Source organism: Tamandua tetradactyla, chromosome 1 (assembly GCF_023851605.1).
Source record: "Tamandua tetradactyla isolate mTamTet1 chromosome 1, mTamTet1.pri, whole genome shotgun sequence".
NCBI lineage: Eukaryota > Metazoa > Chordata > Mammalia > Pilosa > Myrmecophagidae > Tamandua > Tamandua tetradactyla.
Window position 1 is genome coordinate 221774570 of NC_135327.1, and position 16722 is coordinate 221791291.

General features: G+C 37.7%; 1 pseudogene; it reads right to left on the reverse strand.

Moving 5' to 3' along the window:
• Nucleotides 1-11860: 11860 nt before the first annotated feature.
• On the reverse strand, nucleotides 11861-12998 carry LOC143682766 (putative monooxygenase p33MONOX pseudogene; annotated as a pseudogene).
• Nucleotides 12999-16722: the final 3724 nt, after the last annotated feature.

Here is a 16722-nt window from a genome sequence, read left to right on the forward strand (position 1 = left end):
ACTGTTTGAAATCTCTCAGCCACTGAAACTTTATTTTGTCTCATTTCTCTCTCTCCCCTTTTGGTCAAGAAGCCTTTCTTAATCCCTTGATGCCAGATCCTGGTTTATCCCGGGCATTCTGTCCAGATGTTGCCAGGGAGATTTATACCCTTGAGAGTCATGTCCCACATAGCGGGAAGAGTAGTGAGTTCACCTGCCAAGTTGGTTTAGAGAGAAAGGCCACATCTGAGCAACAAAGGACAAAGAACTGGCTTTTAGAATGGCGCTTCCTTACCACCATGACACTTCTAAGACGGCCTTGGAGAGCATTTTGTTTGGCTTAGTTGTCTCAGTAATTGTGATGCAACTATGTTTACTATTCTTCTCATTGATATTATAATCCTCTACTCAATCATCAAATACTTATATCCTTAAAAAAAGAATAGTACTAGGGCACATTGGGAAAGGTAGAGAAATTCTTGAAATGTTGTCTACATGGAAAACTTCCACAAATTAGATCACTAAGGAAAGGATCAAGTACCTCATCCATTAGAACACCTCAATTTTCAAAAATATTCATGTGCAACCTCCCAAACATTATTAGTCTTACAGTGAATTCATTCACAAAGAATCAAGTTTCCATTGGTGTGCTTGAATTACATGTAGTTAAGTATGTAATTTTAGATCATTTCAAGATGGTGCTAAAGTTTGATATCAGTTTGACAGACTAAAAACAACTTAATTGGAATCACTAGAAAAATCCATGAAGTCATTTTTTAGTCTGTAAAGAATTGCAGTAAAATCCTGTGCTATAGGACATTCCTGAATAACTTTCTAATTTTCCATACTGCAACTCTTCACAGTTTAATAAGATGCAGGTGATATTGACTCCTGACCAAATATACTAACATTGACTTTGATAAAATAAGTAAAAAGAAAACCAGCTTTATAACATATCTTGAATAAATTAATTCAAGCATCATCCACATCACATGTTTTTGTACAAGTTATCTTCTCCTTTTGAAGTCTCAATTGAAAAGTATTACTTAGATCATAGATCAGAAAAAATTCCTTTGGAATTATTTCAACATTTTCCATGCAGTTCGATAAACTACAGGTCTCACTCAAGAATGATGACATGTCAAACACCATGGTTATTTTAGCCACCCAGTGTAAATACAACAGGTGAGATGCACATTTCAAGAGAGTGGACTGAAATTTTTTCCTTCTATGATAGACATATTGAAATCTATTTGAAAGTACGTCAAAAGCAAATGCTCCTTTGAAAACTTTTATTATCAATTTTTTCCAGAATGGAAATTTAAGGAGATCATACTTAGCAGAATATCTTATAAAACATCACTTTACCCCATCCCTATTTTTCCCAACCCTTTTTAGTAGTACCTAATTTTTTTGATTGGGTTGATCCTCCCCACCTCAGTTCAGAGAAGAGTGGATGGGAATTCATATTCAATGGTGGGACTTCATCTAGAATTTGCCTTCTAAAGGCCAGTGCAACTTCAGCTGATTATAAACACGAGTTCAAGGCACCCAAACGTGGTCTGTTGATTTTAACAGAGTTTCAAAAACTGTCAAAAGAAGAGTCCACCACTTGACAACTGAATTTACTCATAAAAACCTGAACTTATTATTTGCTTCGAAGGAAAGCTGTACTTAGTCTCACTGAACAAAACAAGAGTTTGGGAAAATTTGGAGTTCACGGACTAGGAGACTTTCAGAAGTTAAAATGTTTGGGGGTTGGTTGCTCTTTAACCATGGAAGCTTGGTTGATGGACTGAGGCTCTTCTGGTTAGCTGACTTTCAGAAGTACGCGTACTGGAGGAAGTTATTCCTGTTTGATTGGGAAGTGTTTAAAACAGGTTTTGGAGTCACTTATTCATGCCTTGGGGCTATGATTAAACAGCAGTATTTTCTTTCTTAAATTTGGAGAATATAAACTTTTTAGTCTTACATTTTAGGCTTCACTTAAAATATTGAAAAGTATTTTCATAATGGCCCTTTCTCACACCAAGATTTTTAAAAAACATTCTATACAAAAATTTTCAAAGACCACAAAAGGAGAGAGAGGGAAAAAAAAAGTAGAGGAAATGGTGTAATGAATCCTTATATACTTATTGCCTAGTTTCAGCAAATATCTATATTCTGTCTTACTTGCTTCATCTCTAGCCTGCCCCAACTTTTTTGTTGAAATTTTTAAAATTAAATCCAAGGTATTAGGTCATTCCCATAAATATTTCAGTATGTATCTTTAACAGATAAGGGCTTTTAAAATATAATAATAATAATACCATTTTTATACTGTACAAAATTAATAGTTCTTTAATATTATTTTTAATATAGTCATGTTCAAATTTTCCTGGTTCCTAAAAAAATGTCTTCTTACATTGATTTGTTCAAATCAGCATGAAAATAAGTAAGTACATTGCATTTGATTATGTCTCTTAAGTCTTTCTAAATCCAACACAGTCTTTCCACCTCTTTTTTTTTTTGTATGCTGTGTGGTGGGGTCACATTTCATCATTTTTCCATGTGAGTATCCCGTTATTGCAACACCAGTTGTTGAATCTTTGTTTGTTTGTTTGTTTTGCTTGCTTGTTTTTCTAGGAAGTACATGGACCAGGAATAGAACCTGGGTCTCTCACATGGCAGGAAAGAATTCTACCACTGAACGACCCTTGCCCCTCCACTCCACCTTTTTTTTCCCATGCCATTTACTTCAGGAAGAAATTGGATCATTTGTCCGGTAGGAGTTCCCTCATGCTCATGGTATCGTATTTCGTATTCTTCTACCCTCCATATCTTTGCAAACTGATAATGATATTTAGAGGCTTGAATTATTCATTCAAGAATATCCCACAGAAACACATCTTAGACCCAAAGAAACACATCTTAGACCCAAACGAAACACATCTTAGACCCAAAGATAAACATAGGTTGAAAGTGAAAGGTTGGGAAAAGATATTTCATGCAAATAACAACCAGAAAAGAGCAGGAGTGGCTATACTAATATCCAACAAATTAGACTTCAAATGTAAAACAGTTAAAAGAGACAAAGAAGGACACTATCTACTAATAAAAGGAACAATTCAACAAGAAGACATAACAATCATAAATATTTACGCACCAAACCAGAATGCCCCAAAATACGTAAGGAATACACTGCAAACACTGAAAAGGGAAATAGACACATATACCATAATAGTTGGAGACTTCAATGCCCCACTCTCATCAATGGACAGAACATCTAGACAGAGGATCAATAAAGAAATAGAGAATCTGAATATTACTATAAATGAGCTAGACTTAACAGACATTTATAAGACATTACATTCCACAACAGCAAGATGCACCTTTTTCTCAAGTGCTCATGGATCATTCTCAAACATAGACCATATGCTGGGTCACAAAGAAAGTCTTAACAAATTTAAAAAGATTGAAATCATACACAACACTTTCTCGGATCATAAAGGAATGAAGTTGGAAATCAATAATAGGCAGAGTGCAAGAAAATCCACAAATACGTGGAGGCTCAACAACACACTCTTAAACAACGAGTGGGTCAAAGAAGAAATTGCAAGAGAAATTAGTAAATACCTAGAGGCGAATGAAAATGAAAACACAACATATCAAAAGTTATGGGACGCAGCAAAGGCAGTGCTAAGAGGGAAATTTATTGCCCTAAATGCCTATATCAGAAAAGAAGAAAAGGCAAAAATGCAGGAATTAACTGTCCACTTGGAAGAACTGGAGAAAGAACAGCAAACTAATCCCAAAGCAAGCAAAAGGAAAGAAATAACAAAGATCAAAACAGAAATAAATGAAATTGAAAACATGAAAACAATAGAGAAAATCAATAAGACCAGAAGTTGGTTCTATGAGAAAATCAACAAGATTGATGGGCCCTTAGCAAGATTGACAAAAAGAAGAAGAGAGAGGATGCAAATAAATAAGATCAGAAATGGAAGAGGAGACATAACTACTGACCTCACAGGAATAAAGGAGGTAATAACAGGATACTATGAACAACTTTACGCTAATAAATACAACAAGTTAGATGAAATGGACGGGTTCCTGGAAAGACATGAACAACCAACTTTGACTCAAGAAGAAATAGATGACCTCAACAAACCAATCACAAGTAAAGAAATTGAATTAGTCATCCAAAAGCTGCCTAAAAAGAAAAGTCCAGGACCAGACGGCTTCACATGTGAATTCTACCAAACATTCCAGAAAGAATTAGTACCAACTCTCCCCAAACTCTTCAAAAAAATTGAAGTGGAGGGAATACTACCTAATTCATTCTATGAAGCCAACATCACCCTCATACAAAAACCAGGCAAAGATATTACAAAAAAAGAAAACTATAGACCAATCTCTCTAATGAATATAGATGCAAAAATCCTCAATAAAATTCTAGCAAATTGTATCCAACAACACATTAAAAGAATTATACATCATGACCAAGTGGGATTCATCCCAGGTATGCAAGGATGGTTCAACATAAGAAAATCAATTAATGTAATACACCATATCAACAAATCAAAGCAGAAAAATCACATGATCATCTCAATTGATGCAGAGAAGGCATTTGACAAGATTCAACATCCTTTCCTGTTGAAAACACTTCAAAAGATAGGAATACAAGGGAACTTCCTTAAAATGATAGAGGGAATATATGAAAAACCCACAGCTAATATCATCCTCAATGGGGAAAAATTGAAAACTTTCCCCCTAAGATCAAGAACAAGACAAGGATGTCCACTATCACCACTATTATTCAACACTGTGTTGGAGGTTCTAGCCAGAGCAATTAGACAAGAAAAAGAAATACAAGGCATCAAAATTGGAAAGGAAGAAGTAAAACTATCACTGTTTGCAGAAGATACGATATTATACGTCGAAAACCCGGAAAAATCCACAACAAAACTACTAGAGCTAATAAATGAGTACAGAAAAGTAGCAGGTTACAAGATCAACATTCAAAAATCTGTAGCATTTCTATACACTAGTAATGAACACGCTGAGCGGGAAATCAAGAAACGAATCCCATTTACAATTGCAACTAAAAGAATGAAATACCTAGGAATAAATTTAACTAAAGAGACAAAAAACCTATATAAAGAAAACTACAAAAAAACTGTTAAAAGAAATCACAGAAGACCTAAATAGATGGAAGGGCATACCGTGTTCATGGATTGGAAGACTAAATATAGTTAAGATGTCAATCCTACCTAAATTGATTTACAGATTCAATGCAATACCAATCAAAATCCCAACAACTTATTTTTCAGAAATAGAAAAACCAATAAGCAAATTTATCTGGAAGGGCAAGGTGCCCCAAATTGCTAAAAAACATCTTGAGGAAAAACAACGAAGCTGGAGGTCTCGCACTGCCTGACTTTAAGGCATATTATGAAGCCACAGTGGTCAAAACAGCATGGTATTGGCATAAAGATAGATATATCAACCAATGGAATTGAATAGAGTGCTCAGATATAAACCCTCTCATCTATGGACATTTGATCTTTGATAAGGCAGTCAAGCCAACTCACCTGGGACAGAACAGTCTCTTCAATAAATGGTGCCTAGAGAACTGGATATCCATATGCAAAAGAATGAAAGAAGACCCGTATCTCACACACTATATGAAAGTTAACTCAAAATGGATTAAAGATCCAAACATTAGGTCTAAGACCATAAAACAGTTAGAGGAAAATGTAGGGAGATATCTTATGAAACTTACAATTGGAGGCGGTTTTATGGACCTTAAACCTAAAGCAAGAGCACTGAAGAAAGAAAGAAATAAATGGGAGCTCCTCAAAATTAAACACTTTTGTGCATCAAAGAACTTCATCAAGAAAGTAGAAAGACAGCCTACACAATGGGAGACAATATTTGGAAATGACATATCAGATAAAGGCCTAGTATCCAGAATTTATAAAGAGATTGTTCAACTCAACAACAAAAAGACAGCCAACCCAATTACAAAATGGGAAAAAGACTTGAACAGACACCTCTCAGAAGAGGAAATACAAATGGCCAAAAGGCACATGAAGAGATGCTCAATGTCCCTGGCCATTAGAGAAATGCAAATCAAAACCACAATGAGATATCATCTCACACCCACCAGAATGGCCATTATCAACAAAACAGAAAATGACAAGTGCTGGAGAGGATGTGGAGAAAGAGGCACACTTATCCACTGTTGGTGGGAATGTCAAATGGTGCAACCACTGTGGAAGGCAGTTTGGTGATTCCTCAAAAAACTGAATATAGAATTGCCATACAACCCAGCAATACCATTGCTGGGAATCTACTCAAAGGACTTAAGGGCAAAGACACAAACGGACATTTGCACACCAATGTTTATAGCAGCGTTATTTACAATTGCAAAGAGATGGAAACAGCCAAAATGTCCATCAACAGACGAGTGGCTAAACAAACTGTGGTATATACATACGATGGAATATTATGCAGCTTTAAGACAGAATAAACTTATGAAGCATGTAATAACATGGATGGACCTAGAGAACATTATACTGAGTGAGTCTAGCCAAAAACTAAAGGACAAATACTGTATGGTCCCACTGATGTGAACCGACATTCGAGAATAAACTTGGAATATGTCAAAAAAAAAAAAGAAAGAATATCCCACAGATTTGCAGTTGCAGCAGCATTGTATGACAAATGCTGCATCCAGATTCTCAAAAAATGGCTTTCCCAAGAGTGTTTGCTCAACAGTGATTCCACAGAATACTAACAGATGTTTCCCAAAGGGAAGGAAGGGGAGTGGTTCTCTGGCCAATTTAATTTGAGAAATACTGTACAACCAACTTTCAAAAGATTTCTTTAATGCAGGATTCTTGGAGATTTCATCTGCGGATGTACAACAATGAATCCAAGAGGATAGCATAATAAGCAACTTTCCCTAAACTCACTAAATCAAAGCTCTTTTTGAAAGAATATATTGAGAGACCAATTTCATTCACTCAACAAATATTTATTAAGCATTGCTGTGTGCTAATATTATGTAGGCACCAAGGATTCAGTAGTATACAGGATACATGCTGTCCTTGTTTACATGGAACTTAACAATTTAGGAAAGAAGGCACAATAAATTAGTGTTTAAAAAGTTGATCTGTGTGATAAAAAGTGAAATACAAGAGCATTTAATGTAGTTAATGATGTTTAGTAAAATATACTTCAAGAAAAAGACTGAGTGTTTAGATTTATCTTAAGATGGTTAACTGAAAAAAAAAAAAGAAGAAGAAGAAGAAAGACCGAGTACCCCACAGTTGGTGCAGGGTGTTTCTTAATGCATTACATCAGAATGTGCACTATACCTGAATGTCCCATTTTAGTAGTGTTTAGATCAGGGATTCAGGTATCAACCCATCCATCTATTACAAAATTGCCCATTGTTATTTCACCTAATGATGATATAGCAGCCATTGTGATTGTTGGTTAGATCTGTTATTTCATTAGGGTTGAAAAATAGTGATTTTTCTAATTCTATCATTCCTTCTGCATTCATTAGCAATAATTCTACTCCAAAGAAGAAATTTCTTCCATCGACTCTTTCATTATATTGAAACATAGTTCTCACAGGAATGGCAAGATAAATACCTCCTTCTTTTCCTGTATGAATTTTCAGAATGAGTTGATGTCCTAACAGCTAAGGTGATCGATGAGTTTTCTCTTAGAGTACTATGACAGATTGTTATATGGTTCATGTGTTTCAATCTTTTGCAGTTATTGCTCTTTTTGGATGCTCAAATTGCATGATCTTTGATCATTGATGGGCCCTTCAAGTTGACTCCTTTCTGCTTCTTTTTTTCCTCTTTTTCATTTTGATATGATTCCAGTAGATTTTGATGACCAACATTAGAAGCACCAGGTTCACGCACATTTTTCTGCACTAGATCCGGAATTTTTTAATTTTTCGGAGAAACTTGCATTTATTTTTATGTGAATCTCTTGTCATTTTTCTGTTGGGTTGTTGGTCTTCATATCAAGTTTTAGAAAGTATTTATATATTAGGAATTTTAGCACTTTTCTGCAATAAGTTACAAACACTTTTTTCCTGGTTCACTTTTGTCTTTTTACTTCACTATGTGGTTTTACTATTACTGGTATTTCACTTGTTGTTGTTGTTGTTTTTTGCTATGCAAAAATCCTATTTTTATTTTACTGTGGTCAAATGCATTCATCTTTTTTCTTGCTGTTTGATATTGAGCAGAGTTAGAAGGCTTTTTCCTTCTCAGGGATTATAAAAGAATTCTCCCACTCAAACTTCTCCAAAAAATTGAATGCAGGGGGAACACTCTTCTAACTTATTCTACGAGGCCATCATCAATCTAATAGCAAAGCCAGATGACGATACTACAAGAAAATTACAGATCAATTTCCCTAATGAATACAGATGCAAAATTCCTCAACAAAATGCTAGCAAACCATACTTAACAGCACATGAAAAGAATTGTACACCAAGATAAGTGGGATTTATCCCAGGTGTTCAAAGGTGGTTCAACATATGAAAATCAATTAATGTAATGCACCATATTAACAGAATGAAGGGAAAAAATACATCGTCACCTCAGTTGATACAGAAAATGCATTTCACAAAATCCAGCATCCCTTCTCAATCTGATATAGGACATGTGTGAAAAAACCAGCTGAAAGACTGAAAGCATTCCCTTTAAGATCAGAAACAAGACAAGTAGCCCACTGTCATCATGTTCTCCAATACTGTCCTGCAAGTTCTTGTCTGGGCATCTAGGCAATAAAAAAATAACTAAAAACACACAAATTGGAAAGGATGAAGTAAAACTTTCACTGTTTGCGGATGATAAAATCCTTTATACATGAAGTCCAAAAAACTACAACAGAGCTCCTAGAGCCAATAAATGAGTTCAGCAAAGTGGTGGGCTACAAGATCAATATGCAAAATCAATAGTGTTTCTATACACTGGTAGTGAACAATCTGAGGAGGAAATCAAGAAAAAAAGCCCATTCACAATAACAACTTAAAAAATCAAATATCTAGGAACAAACTTAACCAAGGATGCAAAAGATCCACACACAGAAAACTACAAAGCATCAATAAAAGAAATCAAAGAATACCTAAACAAATGGAAGGATAGTCCATATTCATGGATTGAGAGACTAAATGTCGTTAAAATGTCAATTCTACCCAAATAGATTTACAACTTCAATACAATCCCAATCAAAATTCCAACAGCCTATTTGGCAGAAATGGAAAATCCAGTTATCAAACTTATTTGGAGGGTAAGGGCCCCAAAGCAGTCAAAAACATCTTGAAAAAGAAGAAAGAAATGAGAGGACTCACATTTCCTGACTTGAAAGCATATTACAAAGCTACAGTGGTCAAAACAGCATAGTACTAGTATAATAAAGATAGATATATTGGCCAATGGAATTGAATCGAGAGCTCAAAAATAGACCTTCACATCTATGGTAACTGAGTTTTAACAAAGCTGAAAAATCTACTCAACTAGGACAGAACAGTCTCTTCAACAACTGGGTATACATATCCTAAGGAATGAAAGAGGACTGCCATCTCACATCTTATACAAAAATTAATTCAAAATGGATCAAAGACCTAAATATGAGAGTTAGGACCATAAAGCTCCTAGAAAATGTAGCAAAGCATCTTCAAGATCTTGTGCTAGGCAATGGTTTCTTAGAATTTACACCTCAAGTACAAGCAGTGAAAGAAAAAAGAGATAAATGGAACCTTCTTAAAATTAAATACTTTTGTGCTTCAAAGGATGTTGTCAAGAAAGTGAAAAGGAGCCTACTCAATGGGAGGAAATATTTGGAAACCACATATCCAATTAGGGTTTAATATCCAGAATATATAAAGAAATCCTACAACTCAACGATAAAAAGACAACTCTATTTTAAAATGGGCAATAGATATTTTTTCCAAAGAGGAAATACAAAGGGCTAAAAAGCACACAAAAAGATGCTCAAGGTCACTAGCTATTAGGGAGATGCAAATCAAAACTAAAATGAGATATCATTTCACACCTACTAGAGTGCCCACTGTTTAAAAAAGCAGAAAACTACGAGTGTTGGAGAGGACATGGAGAAATAGAAACATTCATTCACCACCAGTGGGAATTAAAAATGGTTCAGCCACTGCAGAAGACAATCTGGCAGCTCCTCAGGAAACTAAGTCTAGAATTGCCATATGATCCAACAATGCCGCTACTAGATATATAACCGGAAGAACTGAAAGCAGGGACGTGAACTAACATTTGAACACTGATGTTCATAAGGCATTATTTGCAATTGCCAAAGGATGGAAGCAACCCAGTTGTCCATCAACCAAAGAATGGATAAACAAAAGTGGTATATGTGTGCATGTACCACATATAACATGTACCACATTACATGATTCATCTGTAAGAAGGAATGAAGTCCTGATGCATGCTATTACATGGGTGAATCTTGAAGACATTATGTTGAGTGACATAAGACAGAAACAAAAGGACAAATATTGCGTGATCTCATCCATGTGACCTAATTATAATAAGCATACTCACAGAGTTAAAATCTAGAATGCAGGTTACCAAGAGAGAGAAAGAGGGTAGAGAATGGGGAGCTGACACTTAATGCTGTATAGAAGTAATATTTTAATATTCTTTCATCATTTTTTTTGAGAAAGCAGTAAGAATTTTTATTGTCAAAACAAGCATAACAGAAGATGCAAATAAATTAATTGTTCTGATCATCCTAGATTCCAGGATCTCTCTATGGAAAAGTCAGCTCCTTATGTGGACAAGATAATATCCAACACAAAACAGCAGGTATTTGATACAGGGTTCAAGACAATGACTGAATATGTAACAGTGGGGAGAAATAACAAGGCAGGTTCCCTCTTTCCTCTCGTCAATAAGGTATATACATAAAAGTATGAGACTTATTTTGGGAAAAAATGCTTTTGTGTAGAAAATCTTAATTTCCTCCATGCCCCAGAAAAAAATGTCTTCAGGTCCTGGGCTGAATGAGGAAATCAAAATAGGATGGCAGTAGTTTCATATAATCCTCAAGATGACTCTAACTGTGGTTACCATCGTCTTGACTTTAAAAAAGCTTAGACATCCATTCAGTACACTGAATTTTTTTCATTTAGTACGCTTTCAACCAAATTGGAGTTATATTAATCTGACTTTAAAGTGCAAAAAAGGATATGTAAGACCTAGTGTTTGCTGTATGACACATCAAAGGGAAACAACTCTCCAGCAGCACCCAAGAGGTACTACAGGAAGAAGCACTGGTTGCAGGATGCAATGACTCATCAGGTCTCCCAAAAAGGAAGGAGAGTCCAATTTCAACAGTAGGAAGAGGGGACCCTGCCAGGTCTGGCTTTTACCTACACTGAGATCTCAAAGAGATCTTAGGTCCCTCTCAGCACAAGGCCAGAGCACAGGACCACTACAGCATCAGGAGGGCCAAGGTTATTTAAATTAGTCAATGAGCACTACTAGTCCATGATTTGTCAGTGTTCACATTGCTAATGGCAAAGGAATCAAGAAGCCTGTATTTCTTATTTTTCTTGTAAGCAATAATTCAAGTTCTTATTCAGGGTAAATGATACAAGAATAGGTAATGAGGGCCCCAATACATCAACGCTGACATTACTCAATCTAACTTCAAGCTAAAGCAATACAAAATGTCTTCTTCCACACAGTACAGACAAGCCTCATACTAATGTTTTTCCAAAGCCAGTTATGTCTCCAGCTCTAGCTTCAGTTTAAAAAGTTTTTTAAAAGTAGACCTTTCCTATGTCAGAGCCACGGTGTAAAGGGGGGAGTGGGGAGCAAGATACCCTCTATGCAAAGCCCATGGAATAGAAAGCACTCTCGAACCCAGTGGGTGTGAGAACATTCAAGTCACGGAGTTTGAGATTATGGGTCCACGCTGACGGTTTCTTCCCTTCCATCGCTGGCATGTCCATCTTGGGTGGCTGGAAGACTGCTGGTCCTCAGCCGTCTGGGTGGCTTAAACTAAACAATGGATCAGTTCCATTGGAAACAGCGTCTTAGCTCCTCTATGAGCCTGAGTGGCAAAGCTTCCTGAATCAGACTTCTGGCAGGATCTTGGTCCTAAAAGGCTCCATTTTTCTGATGAGTTTCTAGCCTTATTTTCACTTCCGGAATCCATGATACTAGAACGTGGGTCAGGTTAAAGCTGTGGAAGAACCAAAAGTGAACCAGCCTCTGGGAGATACTGCTTGGAGTAGACTGGGCTGATGCAGGCTGCTTTTCTTCTTTTATTATCTCTCCACTCTGTAGCTTTAGTTTGTGGAGTGCTTCTGCCATTCAAAGGTATTTGGTGCCTCGGTGATAAGGCCCTCATGAGGTGTGTTGGCACTCAGGGCTGAGGGCACTTCTCAGCCCTGCCTATTTCTCAAAACTCTGAATGTTCTCCTGGGTCTGTTTTGTGATCAAAGAACTCATGATGACATGGGTAGCTTCAGCCTTCACCACTGGGACCTTGTCCACATTGTCAGCGGCTGGTGATGGGGACACAGCAGAGGAGGATGCACTGGCCTCTCCTTCCTCTACCTTGGCAAGGTGCTGATACTTGCACTCTAAAATCGCTGGCTTCCAGGGGATGCTGCCCATGTCTGATGGGAGGAGGAGTCATGGGTGCGGGTGCCTTGAGGGGATCATCATAGTTAAATGCCCGATGGTACATTCTGATGGGCAGGGACAGCCCGCTCGGCTCAAGAGCAAGGACTTCAATCTCGAAGCCATTGAAAGACTAGGATCCAGATGCTTTTTCTAGATAGAATTCCAGAGCTGAATCCCTGCCACCACAGTGAAATGATGTGACAATTATCCTGACGGATATTAATGAGGAACATTGTCCAGCTGCTGTAAATTAGCAAAGCTTCCCAGGAAGCGTCCATTAGAGGATTGCCCCACCTGCCTCTCCATGAGACACAGGACAATGCCCTCTTTCATGGGTTTTGACAAATGTACCACACCAATGCTTAGTGTCAATAATAAGGGGGTAAAAGGAATATAGAGTTTTTCTTTTTGGAGTAATGAAAATGTTCTAAAATTGATCGTGGTGATGAATATACTACTCTGTGATTATACTGTGAGCCATTGATTGTATATTTTAGATGGATTGTTTGATATGTGAATATATGTCAATAAAACTGCTTATGAAAAAAAGAATCACCCCATGTTTTCTTTAAGTACTCAAGTGATTTTATTTTTTACATTTAGATCTCTAATCCATTGGGAATTTATCCTGGTTTATGGTATAGGAAAGATTTAAATTTTATATTTTTCCATGTTGTTATCCAGTTAGTCATATATTAAAAAATCCTTTTCCCTTCACTGATTTGAGATTCTGCCTTTCCATATGCACTTGTATCTATTTCTGTATTTTCTGCCTGGTTCCTTCTGTCTGCCTATCTTTTCAAACATCAAAACCAACTGCTATAGTGACTTTAAAATAAATTTTCACACCATGTCAGTCTAGGTGTTTTAGTTTGCTAAAGCTGTGAAAATGCAATACACCAGGAATGGATTGGCTTTTATAAATGGAATGTATTTAGTTACAAATTTACAGTGTTTCAGAGGAAAGGCAGCCAGGTTTCATTGGGATCCTTCTGTCACATGGGAAGGCACATGGCAACATCTGCTGGGCTTCTCTCCCAGCTTCTGGGTACAAACAGCTTCCCCCAGGGCATTTTCTCTCTGCATCTGAAAATATCTGGGTCTATATCAACTCTGAGCACTGAGCTGAGCTGTGCTAAGCTGCTTCTCTCTCTTCTGACTCCTCCTTTTAAGCCTTCGGTTGACCAAATTAACCATCACCCATTGCAGAAGGTAATCCCTTAGCTGACCGCAGATATAATCAGCCATAGATGGAACTCATGTGCTGATGATGTAAGTCCACAGCAACAGAACAACTGGGCACCATCATCTGGTCAAGTTGACACCTGAACCAAACTATCACACTAGGCCTCCCTCTTTTTTCCTTCTTTATTTATCCTCTGAAATGGGCTTTAAAATCAACTTGTCTAGCTCCAAGAAAAAAAAAAGATGAAATTTTCCTTTGGATCACATGAAATATACAAATTAACAGAAGAAGAAATGACATCTGCTGGGTCTTTCTATCTTACCATTTATTCAAGTTTACTTTTGCAATTTTCAGAAGTGTTTTATACATTTCCTCATATAACTTTTGCCCATTTGTTGTTCAGTTTATACCTTTGTATTTTGTAATTTTGCTATTTTAAATGGGGTTTCTTTTATTTTATTTTTTGAACTAGTTTTTGTTCATATTTTTATATATGGATGACTCTGATTTCTGTAGGTAAGAATTATATTTAGTATAGTGGTGACTCTTTACCAAAATTTTTAGTTTTTCCATTGATTCTTTTGGTTTTTCCAGATATGTAATCATGCCATCTGCAAAGAGGGATAGTCTTATCCCTTTCTTTCCAATTCTTAATCCTTCAATTGCTTTCTCTTGTCAGATTGCATTTGCTGATACCTTCAATACAGGGTTAAGCAGTAATGGAGAGAGAGACCATTCTCATTCTATAATTGACTTAGTGGGGAATCCCCCAGTGTTTCCCCACTAAGTAAGATGCAGGCTTTGGGGCGAGGAATATTTATGTTAGGAAAATTTTCTCAATCCCTATTTCATAATTTGTTAATGTGGATGGTTGATGAATTTTGTCAGATGTATTTTTTAACATTATTGGAGATGGTCATAACTTCTTAATTCATTCTGTTCATATGAAAAATTACACTAATTCACACCAAGATTTTTGAGTCATCCAGAAGCAACCTCCTCTGACCCACCTCTGTCTTCATCTGGCAGAAAGAGAAAGAAAGAGGGAGAAGGAGGTATTCTGAGCTGCTTAATATCAATAATCACCCTGACTCTCTGCTGATTTCCTGGCTTATGTCCTAGATATGTAAGAAAAGAGAAAACTATCTGGCTAAATGTACCTCTATTTTTATGGCTGTTTGTAAAACACCATATTAACCACAACTGCCCCACTCTCCCTTTGGCATGTGCCCAGTCAGATGTGACAGTTCAAATCCTCAAAACTAGCCATAATGCCCCTTTCTGCTCCTCAGTCAGTGTTTCATAAAGTGTGTTAAGCCCATTTCTCATCAGAGAGCACAGCCAGAATGCACGAGCCCATCGAAATTAAATGCAGACGTGTTTCAGTTTGAGAGTGCAATCCAATTCCAGAAGTGAGAGATCAGCTTTATTAACCAAGCCACCCAGTCTCCCAGGAAGGTGCTAGGGATTGAAACCAGATTTCCCTGGGGTTATAAATTGGATTCCCGACAGCAGTGGCAATTATGCTCAGAGAAATGGACTTCTTGTTATTTTCTCAGTCCCTAACGTCGCAAGAACTGAGTCTAATATAGTGTCCCAAGTTCTCTCCCAGGTGAGAAAATGAAAATAAAAGGCCAAGTCTTCTGATGTCCAAGAGGATTCCATTTCTTCCCTGTTGCAGGGAGAAACTTCTGTGGGAATTCTAGAAGGACACAGCAGTGTTCCCTTGTGGCCCACAGAGGGTGCAGCGTGGAAGGCTTGGCTACCAGACCAGCAGAGGAAGCCAGGGCAGAGCCCCTTCCTAGAACAGCAACAGCCACTGGCCCTCAATGCGCAGGGAAAGCAGCAGAGGGGTTGGCAGAATCCACATGGATTTTATTCCGATGGATCTGGGTGCCTGGTTGTGAGGTTTTAAGCTTAGGTTTGGAGGCAGTGGCCCTATAAAGGCTGGAATAAGAGGAGACCCACATCAGCTGGTCTGGAGAAGCCACGAGCACATAGTTAGCACATGGCACTGGAACCAGAGAACTGAGGTTGAGGAGTCCCAGCTTGCCTTGCTCTGTAGCCCTCTACAAATTACATAAGTGTTCTGGGGCCTCAGTTTTCTCAACAATAAAATGGGGATAACCACAGTATTTCCTAATGCTAAGAAGATAACATGAGAGACTTCATCTACACAAAGCACACAGCACAATTTCTGGCACAGAGCAAATGCTAAATTAGCAAATACCTCACATTTGGACCACTGAGGGGTCGCTCTCTGGGAAAAGGGAATTTTTTTAATATACTTTTTCAACTTTTAGCATTTTGTTTCTCAAATGATATTTTTTGGGGGAAATGTGGAATAAAATTGATATCAAATCCGTAAAAGAGGAGGAGAGAAACAAGAAAATGCTGAATTTAGGAAATGTAGGGAAAACCATGAGGATTGTATTCAAGCTTCTTCCTGCATGTAATGAGGGGCAGGGAAAGGACTGAGGCTGAGGACCCCAGGGGACTAACACATTTAACACAACTGACCCTCAAACGAGCACCTGTGAAGAGGGTGCTCCACTTTCCCTCCTACTCACAGCTGCCCGATGGGGTGCATAAACACTAGGTGAATGAATGGCCGGACTTGGGACAGGTTTCCCACCATCCCTTCTCAGGACTGGTTTCCACTTCAAAGGGAGGTGACGAGCTGACCCGTGGGCCTGGTGAGGGCGTGGAGCTATCCCAGCTCCTGTCTGGTGAGGGCGTGGAGCTATCCCAGCTCCTGTCTGTCCCTGGCCTCCAGCGTCTCGCCCCAGGATTCTGTAGGAGCCTCTTAACTGCTCTCTCTGCATGAATCTCTTGGTTCATCTGGTGTATTCTCCACAGAGCAGCCCAGAA